Here is a 12927-nt window from a genome sequence, read left to right on the forward strand (position 1 = left end):
TTGACTCGGGCCTAGCACCAACAGCAGTGTGCAGGGAAGCCTGCCACACCAATCTGGTAAGACAAAACTATGAATCACCCTTTGGGCTGGAGGTGCAGAGAATAAGGATGACACCACCCACCCCCTCAGGACATCGAAGGCTGTCCTTGAAAGGCCAAAGAAAATCTGACTTCCGTCCTCTGGGGCTAACCAGCTCCAGTCCACGTGTAAGCTCTGTGTGGGTGTATGCATGTGAGAGAGGAATCACAGAATGTGTGATAAAGAGCCAGCAGAAATGAAAATAGTAAGATTTTTTCCGATGGCAGACAAACTTGGAAGGAAACATGATTTTGAAGATAGGAATTCCACGGGGAAGGAAAGTGTGTGCTTGCCTTTGCCCTGAAACTTCCAATTTCAATGCTCTTGTATTCTACGACTTTCAGGGTAAGCCTTTCAAGGAGTTGAGATACCTGCAAACACATCCCTGAGGTGTCAGTCAGCAGAGGAGACTCAGCACTATTCCTTCACGCTTGGTGTGATGAAAGATGGGTTTGGTTTCAGGGAAAACGTCAGAACCAGTTTGAGAAGTTAAGATGAAATCGCTCGAGCTAGGCTGTTCCTTCAAGATTAGAACAGTTCTAGCATTTTAAAGGAAGAGAACCTTGATTTTTCTACTTAGCTTCCCTTATCTCAGGTCTGTGATCCTGTCCTGGACCCTTTTGAATCTTAGAGGGGGGTTACCAAATTAGTGAAAACTCCAATTGAAGATTAAACCCTTTTCAAAGAACCGAAATCCCTGCCCCCTGCATGATAAAACTGTGATCTATGATTTCTTCAGATCACAGCATCCTCGCAAGCTGTGCTGAAGGTCCCTACCCCAGTTCTGGGGGAACACAAGTCTTAGAATCAGGGAACAACCCCTGCTGATGTCTTCATCAGGCTGCACCTAAATTTCTACATCGATGATGTGCATTTGAATCTCAGAACAACAAGAACAAAAGCTGTCTGTCCACCACTGCACCACGAGAAATGAGATGAAGAGAGAAAAGCGATCGCTTTATTACATCCTTGGACGATAGAGTGTGCAGTGTTATGCCCCCAATCAGTCACTTTAATTATGTACATCGGATTGAACAGCCCAGGCTCCGAAAAGTGTAAGAAATAGAACTGATGAATGTGACCATGGGGAGGCCGGCCTGGGCGGGAGGTGTCGTCTGTGTCATGGCAACAGGGATCAAACCGCCCCCACCAATTTTCACCTGCAAATGTTTGGAAAAATAATGATAAGCGCTGAGTTCCAAAGAGAGCTAGCTGCCTGTGGCCAAGACCCATCTACTGACAGCAGAGCCTACCAGAATTGCTGCTTAAAAGGAAGAAAACTCAGTGCCTATTTCACATGGGGGAAAAAAAAAAGCAAAACAAAACAAAAAACCCACCAGAGTCATTTCTATTGCCTCATCAGAAATAAATGAACAGCTACTGTTTGCAATTCTTGGTTGAAATACCTGGGATCAGGGACACCTTTCACCAAACAACTGCTAGCAATTGTAAGCCTGAGGTTGGGAGGCCGGAAACAGTTTGCTTCCTATAGGAACAACTTTACTTTACTTACTTAGTGACATACAGGACTGTGTCCTTTAACCCACAGTGGTGGGTGAGCCCCAGGAGTGACCGTCTTCTCCTGGACATGGGCAGACAAACAGGGAGGGCGTTTCAACTCTCAGTGTTACAGTTAATGCCTTGCTTGCTCATGAGCCTTTCCAAAATAAACGTCTAGGATTTCCCATGTTACTTATTTTTGTTTTCGTTAATCTACAGCCTCATGAGCTCAGCCTAGTGGAGGATGCCAGCAATATCAGAGGCAGTCCAGATTATGCAGTTAGGCAATTTCATACAAAGTGAGATCTGGAGGTTTTCTTACAGGCTCCACTTTTCATTCGGAAGTTTACCCTTAGCTTATTTATTTCTTTTTTCAGAATCCTGCTAAGCAAGAAGGACAGTTTAAGGATGTGTGAGGTAACACGTGGAATTACAAGCACAGTATTTCTTAACTCAGTCTTAACTAATCCTACACAAATGCTCCAGGGTGATTAAGCTTTTATCAATGACCAGGCAGGCAGTCTCTTGCCTGGAGATTGCACATGGTATTTCTCACACAAGTTTCAGAAAAGCTAAAGTATTCCAGCTCTTTATTTATTTCTCTAAACATTTATTTTTTTATGCATACAGAACTGTACAGGTCAGAGGTGCAGGGGCAGTGAGAGGCTTCACCAGAGACAGAGCAGGGAGCAGAACAGCAGATCGACGAAGTGCACTGCTGAGCGGAGTGGTGGGGGAGACAGGAGGGGTCTGCTGTGCCATGTGGGTCAGCTCCCTGGCCAGGGATCCAAAACGTTTTGAAGCGACTGTGGCTAGCTTTGCAGTGCTGCGCTTTAACCAATTGCGCCACCAGGGAGGGCCCATCCGGCTCTTTAAATACTAATTTGAGTCCTTACCTGTCTCGCCTACTGCTCCCTTCAGCCGCGTATCTCAGCCTCTTCTGCTCCCCACTCTGTCTCTGGTGAATCCTCTCACCCCCACACCTGTGGCCTATACCCCAGTTCTTTTGTGCATAAACAAATAAAAGATAAATCTTTAAAAAAAAAAAAAAGCTAATGCATTTTGATAAAATTATTTAAAACACAAATATGTTACTGAAGCTCTGTCTTTGTCCAAACTCAAATGTTACTAGATTACAGAGAATCAAAATTATGATCAAAGAATCAAAGCTGAGCCTTGCTTTGAGGCCCACTGCCAGATATTGATCATGTCGGTGGTGGCAAGATGAAAGTCCGTGCGCACTTTATCTGCAGTTGTTCTATGCAGAGTTCTCGCTCTCATCATTAAAAAGCAGTTATTAAATTAATGACTTCATAATAATAAAGTGTATTTATTTATTTATGCTTGATTTTTGTGTAAAGGAAATGGGGTACAGGCCAGAGGTTGGAGAGTGAGAGGCTTCACCAGAGACAGAGTGGGGAGCAGAACAGGTGGGTGCACTGAAATCCACTGCTGAAGGGAGCAGCAGGTGGGTCAGGAGAGTTCTGCTATGCCTTGTGGGTCAGCACCCTGGCAGGCGATCAAACTTAGGCCACAGTGCTGTTCGCGCTGAGACTTACCCCCTAGGCCACCAGGAAGGCCCTGAATATGTAAAATTTAAAGAAATTATTTAAATAGAGAAACAGCCACTGAAGAAAACCCCCCACTGTAGAGCTGCACAGGGTCCCATGGGCTGCAGGGGGGGGAGGGGCTACAATGCTTTCCTTGTGCCAACCTCAACCTGTGGGCCCATCGGGTACTAACCTTATAACTAGCTACAAACATTGGCTGTGCTTAAACTATATCACTACACCAGGAGTGGGATACCCCTTCATTTGGAAAGAATAGATAAGCCAGGTAAGTATGGGGCACGGTCATTCAGGACAGGAAGGGCCAGTCCAGTGAGCACCCCAAATGGCATCAAATGTCCTGGCATCTCCTCAGAATCAATCCTCTTTTCACAGGAACTCAGGATTAATTCTCTCTCATAATGGACATTTTTTTATTTTAAGGCAAGCAAAATATCTTGCATTGAGTTAACTGAGCTAGCAATTTTTCTGGAACTTCTTGGTAAAAATCCCAGGAGTTCCTGGACACCAAGGAGAGGTAGCAAAGCTTTTCGCTTTCTGCCCTAGAAAGAAAGACTTCATAAAAAGCAAGGGACACTTATGAAGGGAGGCTGCCTACATGCCTCCTGTCTTTGTTTCCCTGTTTAAAATTTTTATGAGGTAAATATTGATTAAACACCAACTTGACAGAGACACTGCAGAAGATCATACACAAAATTCAGCCCTGGTAGAGCTCAGTGCCAAGTGGATTTGAGAGAGAATGCCAACTGCCAAAGGGGGAAAGATACTGGGCAAGGATGCCAGAGGCAGGACTGGATTATAGTGATCGAGAGGGGGTGGGAGGTGGGGTGTCTCACTGAGAAGGGGAAAATCCAAGCAGAGGTCTGAAGGTGAGGGACAAGCCTCAGAATGTCTGGGCAGGGAGTGCTCTGTACAGAGGGGTCCTTATCAGTAAAGGAACAACCTTTGCTCTCTGTTCTGAGAGGTGGGAGGAGAGGAGCAGGGATACAGAGCCCTGGTGGCCAGACAGCATGGGCTCCGTGGGGCCCGGAGCTCCGGCAGTGACATCTGTTAGCATCTCTACACTTTCACAGGGGAGCTTGAGAAGAGTTCTAAAGCCTGGCGTATGGCTGAGCAGGTAATACCAGAAATACAAAGCATGAACCAGCAACACGACGAGCCACCCTTGTCACTGGCAATGTGGCCACACACAAGGCTTTACTCACCAATTCTGAAGCTCTGCGAGGGTCTCTAGGAACAGACAGTCCTAATTCTGGCCCCAAAGGGTTCAGGGGTCTACAAGGGCAGATGGGATAACCAGCTTGACTAAGGGATGACACGGCCACAGTACTGGTCAAAGCTAAGTCTCAGACTGATTATTCCTTTTTTCTTTTCTTTTTTTTTAAATAAAGAAAATCTAAGATCTAAAGAAGAAATTGGAGGAAGAGTAGAGATGAAGTGTTCAAAGATAAGGCTTCAGAAAGGCAAAGTATGTTTGTCTTGACGTTGGCTTGAATGAAAATTTGCACAGGGTGGTGATGAACCAGGTGGGTCAAGGAAAGACTGGCGTTTTTTTTCATAAGCAGACTCAATTTTTAACCTATAGCTCAAGGTAGCAGAGGGCAGGCCTGGAGTGTCCAGTGCGGAAACAGACAGGCACAGATAGGTACTGCACCAGAAGTTTCCTATAGGACATTTAAGATTTATACAATGAGGCGACTAGTTGAAAGAACTTAAAGGTACGTTCTGGGGAAAATGGTGAATTTGGAGACATTGTAAAGGGTTATCAAAATGGACTCTGGCTTTTATATTTTAAATTGGAGAGATTACCAAAGGGAAAGAAAAACACAGGACTTGCAAGCCGAGCATAGACCTAAGGTACACAGCAGGAAGAGAGAACTACAGGTCTACACCTGAGGGCAGAAATACAATACTGTCCACAAGTGGACAACGACATAAGAAAATAGATTAACAGAAAAGAAAACATTTGAGAGCAGATCTGTCAGATGTTTGACAATGTTAGAGACAAGAAAGCAAGTTGCTAAAGAGAGAGAATACTAAACTCGAAGATTTGTTAAGGGTAAGGTGATAAATAATGGCTGATATTTTTTCTCTTTTCTGTTGCACTGAGCAAGGGAGTTATAAATAAAATAACCTTTCATTTACCATTGAAACTGGGGCATTTTTGAGAGTGACAGGAGAGCTATTAATAATGACACTGAGGCCGTGGCCATAAAGCTGCACTGCCCAGAGCAAACCAGGATGTGGGGGTCCTACTTTATAGCACTTTATAGATTCAGTCTTACTTTTCAAGGAGGGAAGTTGCCATTTCTCAACGAATGTCATTTTATTGTGATGTGAGGACCAAGGCTTCTTCTGGCAAAATCGCCAGTGTGAGAACTCCAATTAGCAAACACAACACAATGAAGCAGGCTCTGTCCTAGGGCCCTGTTACCTGTTAGGGTGTCCCTGGCATGGTGTGGGGGGGCAGGACAGGTACTCTGGGTACCACTAGAGGGTCTATTCAAGGTCCTAACTGAAGCAGCATTCTTACCTGGGTTGATTCTGAAAAGAGGGGGTTGAATAGAATACCAGGGAAGTGTAAGAGTGTGCATGTGTGTAACTGTTGTACACACAATGTAGGGGGCAGGCAAGTCGGGAGTTTTCTTTATCCTCGAGTATAATGTGTTTGTTAGATGTGTTTGTTAATTATGCTGCATGCACAGGCTAGGAGAATGCCAAAACTGATGCTGAAACTGAGAGGGCTGTGCAGAGCATTTCGGCAGCTCTTGGGTGCCAAGAGCTCAAACACAACTCAGAACACTAAACAAACCCAGTATCTTTCAGCCAGGAATGTGACCCCGACATACGGAAAGTTAGCACGGCGTGTTTCACCCCGAAGTAAGTCCCCTCTGCAGGGACCAAGAGAACACAGTGACAGTTTTCTCAATGAGAGTCAACTGTTCTGCTTTACCGTGCATTTGATTTTTGGCCTTACTTTATTTTTGAAGTTTTTAAAATTCAATGTAGAGGCTTTGTATTTCTCTTGTTACCAAAGAAAAAAATATGTTTTGCGATTCTGTGACCTGGCCTTTGAAACATTCCCCTAATTTGGCTTCTGTTATTCCTAGTCTCAGTTGCTTTATGTCTGCAGTAAACGTCCCAATCATTTATACTTGACCAAAAAATCTATCTTAGTCTTCACAGAAACTTTATAGAACCACCTTGCCTTCAGAAAGGAAGAATCTTCTAGGTAGCCATTAATTTCCCTTGAAAGAATGAGACAGAAGTCACCGTTTAGATATGACATACAATAGTGCCACAAAAGCCAGAGAGAAAGGAAGACAGCAAAGAACTGTTCTACCTTCTGGAATATAAAAATATAAAATAGTGTAACAAACTGAGATGACTAGCAAACTTTTACATGAGACATGAGCACTATCTGACCTCCATTTACAGAGAAGACAGCTATTTGGATACAAAACAGACACTTCCATGAGTGTCGAGTGGAACCCCAAACGAACAGATGGGGGGAAAACGGCCCCAAGTTATCCTTTCAGCTACACACTTCACTCAGGATCACAAGACGGAAAACACTTTTTAATTGTCACTCTCAATCTGCTGTTACGGGGGCGAAGAGGGGAAGGAACAAAGTTTGTGCTTTGGTATAATCTCGCTTTATTAAATGCCACCAAGAATCATAGAAAAAGTGACCTGAATTACTAATTTTTCTTTGAAAAATTACCCCCCATTATTTGCTTTCAACTACAAAAAAAGGATCTTTATGCTGTTTGTACCACCTATGGTATAGTCTTTCCTTGACTTTTGGATATGTTTTTCTTGCTTGACTTCTTAAGGACATAAATCTTACAAAAAGAGTGAAGTTTTCCTTAGACTCTTTCTGTCCCCAGAAACAGGTTATTACTAAGCTATTTAAAGACTGTTTTTATGCTCTTAGTACATATAGGTTCATGAATAAAGTGCTGTGTTCACTTACAGGTTAGTATGTTTTTCATACATGATATTATACTCCCAGGTCTTTCCATGACTTGGCCTTTCCCCTCTTAGCATTACCTGACATTGAGAGGCCACTGCCTGTGTCACCCTGTAGTAAGAGCGGCTATTCGGCCACGGGCAATCACAGACTGGACACAGGAGTGATTCGTGCAGGTGGGAACCTGGGCCTTCAAGAGCCAGTGGGGAGGCACCATCTGCATCTTGATCTGGAGACCTCATTGGCCCGAGAAGGTCAAGGTGAACTAGGAATGAGGGACAACAATGTCCAGCCTGAAACATGATGTGCTACGGTGCACTTCAGAGTACACTCTGGGGACCTCAGTGTCCTTCGGGCCAAGAGATGCTGATGCTGCAGTTGATGCTCAGGCTGAACAAGAAGCTCAGGTTCCCAGATAAAAGCGCTGTGCCTTTGCGTCCTGAAGAGACCAGGTTCCTGCCTGCACAACCTCCACTCCAAGCCCTATCTCCGGAAAGAGCTAACATGTGTAATGATCTGGTAGAACACCTATATTTGAAAGCTGGAAGAGGCCCAGAGTTTAAAGCAGTGTCTTGTTTTCACTTTTTTTTTTTTAACTTAGAAACTAAAGCTATACAAGGCTGTGAATTAAACAGAACACATTTTTTAATTTAAAAATGGAAAAAAAACACTAGATACAAGGCACCTGAGAAGAACTTATATTCGTCTGAAATTTCTCGTTTTTATGAAATCAATGATGTACTTCCTTCTTCAAAATGGGTACTTAAATAAGATATTATTTTTTCTCATACAAGCAGTTTCAGATCGTTTGATTATGTCTCTTTAAAAACAAAATACTTGCTACTAATTCCTCCAGTATGAGATATTGATGTGTGTGTGTGTAGTCTTGAGTAGATGTGATTAAATAAAATTCATCTGCTGATCCGCAATGCTCAACACACTCTTCTGCATGTTTTCTAAGCTGTAGTTAAGTAATTATTGAATTTTGTTCGTGGATATCTCACCAAAGAAAGAAAAAGAGAAAATTTCAATTGAGTCTCAAATATATTTATAACTAAACTGAAGAGTAAAGCTAATGACGAAATAAAAACATGGCCAGGAAATAAAAAATGAGGCTCAAATTGCTGGCTAATAATGAGCCAAAAAGTCTAACTGCAAAGTGTGTGACATCTGGCTTTGTGCAAATATAGCATAAAATAATCAAGGCCAGAGTGAATCACCAGGAAACAGGAGTAAGCAAATTTGAAGCAGGTGTGATACTGGCATCTATAAATATGCAGCACAAAGTAACCCTCTTCTGCTAATGTGCAGTCTCTAGACACCCTGCTTGACCAATTCTGGGTCAGAGACTCAGTTCCTGAGGCTGCCAGTGGAGAGAGCAGCTGCCAGGCAGGTACCTGGAGAGGCTGCTGGAACAGTGTGGAAGGACTTAAAGTTATTTAAAATAATACATTGGGAAGACTGAGATCATGGCAACAGATCTAAATGACTCAGCAGGGTCTGAGAAGAACCGACCCCAGAAAACCTGAAGAGTTCAGAGCTCTACTACCAGAAGGGACATACCTTCTGAAGGATGTACTATTCATATTATCAAAATTTTCCTCAGTGTTTACCCTCAAGAAATACCTAGGGCCAACAATCAAGAAATAATCTCCTCAAAGGAGGAAGTGCTGGTCTCCAAGCAGTATAGATTAGAACTCATCATCCCAGTGACATTCATTGAGATGGAGCGACACCAAGAGTGGATTATTTGGAGCAGAAAGAAGAGCAGAAAGAAGGGCTGTAGGTAATGAGAGCAGAAAGAAGAGCAGAAAGAAGGGCTGTAGGTAATGAGAGCAGAAAGAAGAGCAGAAAGAAGGGCTGTGGGTAATGGGAGAAATGATTGACAAAACTCCAGAGAAATCATTCTCACAAGGGATGAATCCTTTGCAGGCCTGAGAGAAACTCAGCTGGTCATATTCTATCTACTCCATCCAAATGGGCAGTTTTTAATAAAGTACACTGAAAATGGCCTAGAAAGACAGCTAGCAACCACAGGGGAAGACATATATTCCACAGGATATTCTCCCCCAAACTACACACAACCCCCCACCACTTTCTGAAATAGTTCAATACAAGCAGGAATTTCTATTGGTAAATATTCCAAATATCTGCTTAATTTCCATTTTGGTTATCTTGGCTCACAGGTCAAGAATGTTAGGCATTTGGAAAATAGTTATAATCGGGCCTCTGGCTACCATAAAATGCTAATAGACCAGTGTGAAGAGCTGGTGAAAAGATACAATTTATAAGTAGAAAAGTATAGTCTTTCTTTTCCTACTGATTTTTCCAAAAGAGAAACCTTGCTGTTCTTTCCCTCCTGCCATTTGTAATTCCTCTAACAAGAGAAAAGTTCGTTTTTTTCCTCTTGCTCTCCTTACTCCAGAGAGGTAAAGAGGGAGAGCTGGATGGTAAGAAGGAAATGCAGACCCCTCTCATAAATACAAGGGTGCCTTCTCAGTAAGGGTCTCCCATGCTTCCATTTTAGACGATTTTACAGATGAATTTAAGTTTTGTTAGTGCTAGTAAGGGAAGAGAGCCATTCAAAATTCCTTAACATATGCTTGTAAAAATGTAGGCATCTTATACAATCAAAACAAGGTAATTCTTACTATTCATCAAAACATCTGTTCATGAGAAGAGCTTATGTTCGATGCTTTATCTCAACTTCATTTAAAAGATACTTCACAGCCGCAGTAAAAAGAACAACCACCACTTCAGAGTCTCTGAAACTGCTTATAAGACTCTGTGTGTGTTTTATTTAATTGCAGAAAATAACAGACACACAAAGAATAGACACCCCAAAAATCCAGAAGGGAGTTCTGAGTATTATCAAATTTGCTTCCCTTGTTTGAATAAGAAGATAACTCAACACAGAAAAATTTAAATTCCGTTTATTGCTAAATTCTGGCCCACTAGAAACCAAGCTCTAACAGTACCAGTATTTTGGATTTCATTTTCCAGTAAATAGTTGTGATTTAGTGAGAGACTATCTCTTCTGTCTTTCCATAGCTGTTAAGAATTGAGTACAGTTCTCCTGTTATCTTTTTAGCTTTTACAAACACTTACATGTATAGATGAGTGTGTGGTATGTCTTAGGAGTAAAATTTGCACAGCTGTTATGTAAAAAGTAGCATTCTGAACTTTGTTTTTCTCATTCAATCTCTTGCCAACCAGAACTTTTGAAGCATAGAAGAAATTCAATATTCTTTTCTTCACATGGAACCATGTTCAGACATAAGATTCCATTATCTAACCAGAAATTCCCCAAATTCCCGGTTGGAATATTAAGAACACTTTTTGGAAGACCCTATGCTGACCTGGCTAGACATGTTGGGAAGGAAGCAAAGAACCTAACAGCATTAAGGAAATGGAAAAGGAAACAAGAACTTAACGTTTTAAAAAAGCTACAGTATTGTCAGCAAGGATTGCACATACCTTATCAGATAAGGTAAATGCAATAGTGATCAGTGGGTGATGTTGGGAACTTGGATTTTGACATGGGAGGAAAGTGTAAACTCCCTGGTTGTACATGAGTGGGAATTAGCACTAACTGGATACATTTTGAAAAAATAAATAATATTTTCCTTTCTGAGTACTGAAAGACCTAGAAATAATTTAGCAACAAGAAACCCTAAAAATACACAGCTAGTAGTTTCTAAATCTACCTCCCCTCCCACAAAGGAACTTGGTCTCCTTGGAAAAGTGGTGGATTCTGGTTCTAGACAAGAATTATTTGCCTGACTGGGCCATCTTATCACCCTCCCTGCTAAGCCCCACACTCCCTCACCATGAAAAAAAAAAAAGAAGAAGAAAACCTATAAGCCTTACTCTGTCCATGTGAAAATGACTTAATCATAACTATGAACTACAATGTAACACTGACATTATCTCAAAATCATTGATGCATTAAAAAGTAAAAATCTGGCCCTCCCTGGTGGCGCAGCGGGTTAAAGCACAGCACTGAGAATCTGAAGCCACTTCCGTATGAGTTCGATTCCCGCCTGCCGCCTGCCCTGGAGGAGACCACATGGCGAGCCAGACCTCTCCTGACCGCCCGCTGCTCCCCTCAGCAGTGTACTTCGTCGATCTGCCTGTTCTGCTCCCCACTCTGTCTCTGGTGAAGCCTCTCACCGCCCCTGAGCCTCTGGCCTGTACCCCAGTTCTGTATGAATAAAAAAATAAATCTTTAAAAAAAAAAAAAAAAAGTAAAAATCTTTAATTCATAATGATATTTGACAAAAATAAACTATCATTCTCATACTGGACAGTAAAATCATTTTCTTTTTTAATCATAGCATCAAGCATTTATCCTACCTTGGCTATCATAACTATAGAGACTTCAGGATTACTGAATAGTTGTTGAAGGCAGGTTTCTTCTTATAAAAAGTCTGATTAAATATATAAATAAAAAAAATTCTTGCTAAACTTGAATATAATGAAACTTCTAGATATAACTGCTAGCTAATAAGGAATGTGTAGGACAGAAGCATCACAGGCAGCAAAATCCAATTTGGCAGAAGCACAAGGGGCAAATGATCTGATTTCTTCAAAGGATGGGAAAGGGGAGGACCTTAGGGGGAAGGGAGAAACCTCCAAAAGAAATCAGCCATTGGATCTTATTTTCATCTGCATCCCTAAAAATGAATTGTAAGAAAGAGTACTCATGTCTTAGAAATGCTATTATTTCATGTGGCTTGTATATTTCTATATGGGGGGCAGAAGAGCAAAGAGGACTATGAGTTAAACAAGAATAATATCAGTGCCGATAATTATTTAAGTAACAGGTACATGGGGGAGGTTCCTGTACCTGCTTTTCAGTTTATTCATGTAAAGGTATTTCTCTAGAAAATCAGACAGATAAACACAGAAAATACTTGAATGGAGGGGGGAAATCTGTGAAATGTTAAAAGATATTACTAGGCTAAAGATCATTTTTTCCCCCTCAAGTATCAAAATACCTTAGGTAAGGCATAGTCTGTGAACCTCAAATGTAAGGTAAGTAAAAAAGAAAACACTGTTTTGCATGAGGAAGGCAGGCCTGTTAGACATTGGAAAGTACTGGGCCTCCAATGACAGACTGAGCCACACCTTGTGAAATGCCCCAGCATGAAGAGAGTGCTGGGGGTAGCAAACACAGGAGTGTTCTGGAGGCAGGAGCCAGCAATGGAAACGCGCATCAGAATTCCTGAAAACGCTCTTCTGCCTGACCATTTAATGAGCCTGAAGTGACTATGGAGACCTTTAATAATGGCCTCTTCTTCTGCTCAGTGGCAGAACAGTTCCTCTGTATTACGAAAAGGTGAAAACAGTGAGTGAACAATGTTTGGCTTTATGTAATATCTACATCTACCACCACGCCAGCTTAGGTGTACAGAAGTTTGCTAATTTGGACAAGCCAAACACAGGCCGAACAGGTGCCTTTCTTACTGCTGAAGGTAAATTCCATTCAAATCTTGTTTGGACACCAGATGTGTGCTAATTAATGTGGTGACTCCTAGAGGAATAAATAGCATGGAACTGGAAATGCTCCCCTAGCTCCCAGGAGTGTTTGCAAGCTGGCTGGAATGGGCCTCTGGGTCTCGCAGATGAGTTTTACCTGATGCAAAGTGCGAAGTGGCGGGCTTCAGCCCAGCACTGACAAACATGGGTGGCTGGGGTGAACGCCACTGTCTTGAAGTGTTCAACAGGGGCCCATCCCACCTGAGCCCTACTCTGGCTACTTCCACCGCTACTGGTGGGGTATCCATCTAGCCCTCCCTCTGTCCA

The 12927-nt window shown here is 42.3% G+C and overlaps 1 protein-coding gene across 1 annotated transcript in view; it reads right to left on the reverse strand.

Moving 5' to 3' along the window:
• ELOVL6 (ELOVL fatty acid elongase 6) overlaps positions 1–12927 on the reverse strand; it is a 104053-nt gene that overhangs the window by 21685 nt on the left and 69441 nt on the right. The window lies entirely within an intron of this gene.

Source organism: Condylura cristata, unplaced genomic scaffold (genome assembly GCF_000260355.1).
Source record: "Condylura cristata isolate star-nosed mole 26May11 unplaced genomic scaffold, ConCri1.0 scaffold00021, whole genome shotgun sequence".
In the NCBI taxonomy this organism is placed as follows: Eukaryota; Metazoa; Chordata; class Mammalia; order Eulipotyphla; family Talpidae; genus Condylura; species Condylura cristata.